Below are 6,561 nucleotides of genomic sequence, written 5' to 3'. Positions count from 1 at the left end.
CCCTTTGTTTTTCAAAGGCAGCAGCGTTTTTTCATGCATATTATTTGGGTGACTTGGGCTTTTTTAGGCTTTAACTCTATCAGAAAAAAAAATATCAAATGTACTAATTTTTCAGTGACAAATTTCTTATTTGTTTTACTTATCCAAGCCTTTAAATGCCTTTCAAAAAGCTTCTGTGAAGTACTGGTTCTCTTTGTGCTGTCTCATTACAACTTAAAAACGGGAACAGTGGGAGCAAAATAAGGTTCATCTTGTAGAAAGGCCTTTGATTTAAAAACATCCTGTGAGTATCTGCATTGAGAGTGGCACGACCTTGTCCCCAGGCTTTAATACACAGAATTATGATACGGAAAAGTGGTCAGTCATGAATTTGCCATTGTGACAGCGTGTAGAGTATGTGAAGTCCAGTCCATGAATTTAACAGTCCCTTGCTTGAATCTGATTAATTAATGCTGACTTGGGCTGACACACTCTAAAGAGCCAAGTACCTCTGTAAGGGTAACAAAAGCAGGAGTTAATACAAGCCAGATCCTCCTGGAAAAGCTTTAGAAATAGCCAAACCTGCAGAAATTTTAATGGGAGGTTATTGCTTTTTTAAGCTACTAACACAAAACCCAGAACAAAGATAATGTAGGTGTATGTATTACGTTACGGATTTTTGTGTCATGCTTCTGCTGCTGTTCCAACTTGTGACCCCTTCAGCTGAGAGGAGAGTGACGATCCATCCATGCATTTCCATACACCAATTGTAGATATTTGTGTCCTGTGTTTAGGATTAGAGATAGTTGCTTAAGGAGACGTGTATTCTTAAGAGCAAAACCATCGCTCTCTTCTCTGTTCATGGCATAGGAACACACGGATCATATGAATGTTCTCAAATCTTGACCTAATCACAGTCTTAAAGCTTCTGTCGTATGTGACCGTCTCACTTATTCTAACAGAACATGGAAAAAAATAGGGTTTTATTTAAAAGAAAGCATTGTATTAGGAAATGAATAATTATTTTGCATGTTTCTAGTTTGTCACAGGTTTCCATGCTTGCCTTTTTAGGTGAGGCACTGCATTATTGCGCTAAGCCTTATCAAAGATATCCCTGAGGAAATGTAATGAGGATAAATGAATCAGTTCTTCCAGAACTGGAAGAAAAAGGATGACTTTGAGATTAAAATAAGGTTTTTGCCATTAGCTTCATGTGTATCCTGGTGAGAATTGTTCAGGCTCCTGTGCCAGATTCCTAAGTGTAACAGCAGAAGAACTGGACTTGTTTGTCACCTCTGCCTTGTCTTCTGGTCAGGGGCACTCTTCCGAGTTCCTGCAGAATTTAACATACCTGGACTGCAGTGTCAGTGGGAGTCTCTGGTGTTATAAACTGCAAATAATCTCCCTAACAAGATGGATTGAAGGTTTGTGATTGTAAACTCTGGACATTAGGTGTGATTTATGCTCATTGGACTGGCCCTTTTTATACGTTTTCGATTAAGACAAATTTTCAGGTCCCTCTTAACGCATGGTGAGGAGGGATCTGCAAAAATGATTGTATTTGGAGAAAAATTTTTGGGAAGCGCGCAAACAATCTATATTTAAAGTGTAGGTGAATAGCGTGCCTGGTATATGGCTGTTGTGTCTCTACCTTCGGCAGGTGCAGGCGTGGTTTAACGCCTCGGCTCTCCGCCTGGTGCGGGGTATTTGTGCTCCGCAGCACTAGGTGGCACAACAAGGTCGGGTCGGAGCACCTCGCTCCCGGCGCCAGGCTGTACCTGCTCCCGCGGATCACCGGCCGACACCGCCGCGCTGAGCCTGTGGCTCACGCTCCCCGGCCTCTTGCCATCTATTTCTGCTGCTTGCGAAATCCAAGAGGCGCGGAAGGCGGCTGCGTTTATGTGCAATAAGCCGTTTGCCACGTCTGGATGTATTGGGCTGTCTTCCTACAAGCACAGTTAATTCTACTCAGACTTGAAAATGAGAACTCACCCGCGAGTAAAGTGCACAAAACTGACAAAAAGCAGCCTCAGGGTGGAAGTTCATTGGTTCCTACTTCTCGTAACGTACAAGGCAGATGGAGGCTTGGCGCTCTGCGGGGTTGTTCGGATGCTGGGAGGCTCTTGCTAAGAAGAGAGCGCTCTGCACAGAGCCTGTGCAGCGACGTCCTGCTGTAGCCAGGTCTGTGCAATCAAGGGGTGATCCTGGTGGGGACGAGCATCAGTGGGGGACCACAGGATACCAGCACCACTCTGATGGAAGCTGTTCTGTAGTTCTGTTACATGTCATTAGCTTTGTCGTCTTGTACCTTAGCTTACTAGTACCAATGTTGTAGCATACTTAAAAATAAAAGAACTTTTGCATTTCTATCAAGTAGCTGGTTTAGCTATAAAGACTTGGTTTTGGCCTCACTAGCTTTGTGTAGATGTCTATGTCTTTGTTTTATACTGGTTGGTAGTAAGAAATTCACAAAGAAACTCCTTAAAACACCCACCCTCACCCTACCTCAGTGCAAAAGGGTGATGAGCGTGCATCCAACATCTGCCGGCCAACCCTACTGAGCTTCAAAGCTCATGAACAACAGGATGGACCTAAAGGGGTGAAGAGCCAAAGTTTGCAGTTGTCTTAGTTACTCAGGTCTGTTGAATCTAAAGCTGAATGTGAGGTTGCAAACGGATTTCTAGTCACTGAAAGCCTTGGTCAAACCTGGTGTATGAAATTCAAAGTAATGCATCTAAGGAGAAATCGTCTTAACTGTACTCCTTCAGGGGTGGATGCTGAAGCAGCTCTCCCTGAGGAAGATGCTGTGGAGCTTTCGTAGTCTGAATTTTTGAAGCCATAGGAAGACTTTGAGAATGTTTTTCAAACTAATCCAAGTTTCCTACGTATGAAAGTATTATACTGACATTTGTTTGGGTACATCTGTGCTCAGCCCCAGCTTGATGGCTTTTCAGACACGAATCTGTATGACAACCCTCCTTCCAGGATGACTGCTTACCCGTGTGCTCTCTGCTGCTTGACACGTTGTTGACTGAGTATAACCTCTGGTTTTGCAGTTCTGGCTCGTAGCCAGCCTATTTCCATCTGAAGGTTTGTGATCCTGATAGTGCTACTTAACTATCTACTTACGTATGTCTCACTTCCAGCAAAGGTTTTAGGCGTATCTTGTATTTCTTTTAGCGAAAAACACAGCGCAGTGGCATTTACGTCTCGTGTATGTGCCTGTCGCTATCCAAAAGATCAGATTTCCCCAGTCCTTCAGGCAAAGGCGAGGGAGTGGCTGAGCAGTGTCACAACTAGGAAGCTATGAGACGTGAAGACAAGTCAGCAGATAAATCATCCGAGAGAAGAAGCCAATGACCTAGTCAAGCCATCTTTCCGTGTGGTGAAGAGCTGGATGGGACTGTGTCCTGGGGAAGTACCCAAGAATCGCAGTCTCTGCTGAGCATTGGCAAGGTGAAAATTAAATCCAGAATCAACAAGGACTCAGAGAATGATGAGTTAGCTGATGCGGGGACACCTTTGTTACACAGAAGAGCGGCTGGCTGCCAGAGTGTGATGAGTGTCCCTATGGAAAGCGTCATTCTTAATCTTCCAGCTTCGTTAACAACTTGTTAAACCTGAACAGGTCCAGTTGTACAGAGAAAACCTCAGGTGGTAAGTGTTTCTCTCTTGGTTTCTTTTAGCTTTCTCGGTTGTGAGCTATCGATGTGATACACTATGATGCAGGTTGTGTTTGCCTTGTTTTTTGTGTGTGTTACTGGCTCATACTATACTGGACAGATGTACTTATGTAGATACAGAGAGTGTGTGTGTGCGTACATATGTTGCACGTCCAGTCACATAAACATGTACTTAGAGGATTTTCTGAAAGTCCAGTGTGAAAAATTAATTTGGTGTGTCTGAAACTCTAGACCTAATTACAGTCTGGGTAAGAAATGTATTTAATTTCCGAAAGGTCTGTCTGTAGATAAAATTTTAGATAAAATGTAGATAAAATCTTTAAATTAACCATTTTTGGAACTTGTGGTCATTTCAATTTAGATGTAGATTATTTGAAACTAATAAACCAAGTGATTCACATGGATGCAGAGGCTTGGTGTGGTGCTGATGGCTCTGTGGATCCCATTGCACCAGGGGCTCGTTGCACTCGAAGAAGGTAAAATTAATGATGGCAGATCTATGTCCTGGCCTTCCTTCTCATCCTTTCCTCCTGAAATTCCGTCCAATCACTTCAGTCAGTGGATGAGAAAATGGCACAGATATTTCTCTAATTTGGGAAGGAAGTTCGAGACTATACGCGTGTGCACTGGGCAGCATAATCTGAGGCATTTCATAACGCCAACAAAAACATACAGAGCTGTTCTGGCATTGTCAAAGTTGGCATCGAAGAGAAACAGTGTGCTTTGCTAGAACAAACAGTTCCCTGTTAAGAAACAGTGTAAACACAGGGATGTCATCCTTGAGAGTCTTTTAATTCTGTAGAACTTTTACCACTGTGCTAAATTTAAATTGGAAATATCAATGCCATTAATTATTAGGAAAGGAGCAGTTAGGTACTTCTACCTAATCTTTCCTTGCTAATGACCCTCTGTGTCCGCTGGACTACTCGGTATTTTCTCTCTGAGTCATTACACTTGTCTGGCAGAGGAATAAAAAGTACTGTGTACGTAAAAAACTTAAAACTCTACTGATAATGGGTATTCCTAGCGTGAAAGAAGATGCTGTGTGCGGAATCGGAGTGAGTTATTTCTCCTGAAGATTCTCCTAAGATTCAGTAAGGACGTCAGGAAGAATGGGTTCACTTTGGCAACCAGTGTTTTCTGACAAGAAAAGCAAGGACTATTAACCCGGATTTATAAACTGCTGAGCTTTAGCTGTAACAATTGTGAGCTTCAAATTCGTGCTCGGTTCTTAGAAACAGTTAAAAATCTTGATGTTTTTACACTGAAGAATAAAAATTTTGAAAGAAAAATGTGTAGGGCAAAAGGGTCTGGATCTGAGATATATTTTTAGGGCTTAAAAAGTGAATCAAACTTTCAAAACTTCAGGTGTTGTTTGGTTCAAGCTTGGGTTAAAAATATCCCTTGAGACCCAGGAATAGTAATCCGCCCCTTCAAAATTCTAAGATTCCTTCTTAAAAGGAGTTTTATAAAACTAGTGGCTGAAGAGATGACAGCATATTATAAAACAAAGTTTAAGTAAAACACTGTCAAAAGAATAAAAATGAAATCCTGTCATCTCAAGTACAAAACTACTTGAAATTTCCAGTAAGCTGATAACGGGTTCGTGAACAGTAAATCGAAGTTAATCAATGATAATGGTTTACTTACAGGAGTAAATACCCAGTCAGTTGTTATTAATAAGTTAGTTGATTACCTGTAAGCAAATACTAATTAAATTTTGGACATTTGGCAGAAAAATGGTAATGATTAAACTGCTTTGATGAGGATTATGATTATTTTGAAACTGAGAAACTGATTACTAGTGGTGTCTTCATAAGACGATATTGTATTCTTTCGAATTTATGATAATGCAAAAAGAGGGCATAGACTTGAAAGACATAGTAATACTACATTTTGTTTTTCTTCTACTGCTGGTTTTAAGCTTCAAAGGATGAAGTGTTACATAGGTCTGTATATAGAGAAGCCTGAAATGACACTAAATGGCAGGAAGTTGTGAGGACAGGAACACAGTAACAAATAGCTGAAGAAGTCAGGACAAAAATATACAAAATGAAGTTCAGGATGGGAACTGCAAAAATTTGTAAACAAAAGAAAATAATCTGAAAAGCATAGAGAGTGCAAGAGAGAAACAGGGAAAGAATTATGCCATGGAAATTCTGGTATAACGATTCACAACAAGTTTGTCACAAGCCCCCAGAACAGCCCAGCAGAATTTTGAGGTTGGTCCCATCACATACCAGAGTGGGACGTAGTAATTTTTAGTGCACTTACACCTAGAGTGTGGCATTCCCTTCTGAGCAGAAGACAGCTGGAAGAAGTTCAGAGCAGACCCAGGAATAAAAAAAGTAATTGGCTGGAAGGTTTGGGTTATGAGAAGGTATTAAAGCAGGTAAATACACCGCGTAACTTGGCTAAATGACAACTCACTGGACTGCTAACTGTCTGTGGACATTGGAAGGGTATATACAGGAGGATGAAAGAAGAGATTCGGGTGTCTTTGAAAATAGCGGGCAAAGTAATGGAGGAAACGTTCCTCTGGATAAGAGGAATCCTTTAACAGTGATGCCTCGCAGGCCATCCCATCCTCTCTCTGGGAAGTGGTGGAAAGAGATGCGGGTGCTGAGCAGGGCAGGAGGAACGGGGAGGAGGTGGCCTGGTAGCCAGAAGCAAAGCAGGCACAAAGAAAAGGCAGGAGAGGGGGAAGAAAAGACATGCCCGGTTCTCTCTTCCTCCCGGCCGTGCTTGGCTGCCCTCCCGTTACGGCGCTGGAGGATGTTCTCAGTTACGCTGACTTCTGGAGGACGTTCTCCTGAGCAAGCCGCTCCGGCAGCGCTGGTTTCACCTGCTAGAGCCTTTCCAGCTCCAGCGTATTTGGACTTTTTATCTCGGCGACTGA

This window comes from Phaethon aethereus (genome assembly GCF_964289735.1).
Source record: "Phaethon aethereus genome assembly, chromosome: 8".
Lineage (NCBI taxonomy): Eukaryota > Metazoa > Chordata > Aves > Phaethontiformes > Phaethontidae > Phaethon > Phaethon aethereus.
This window is presented reverse-complemented; position numbering follows the sequence as displayed.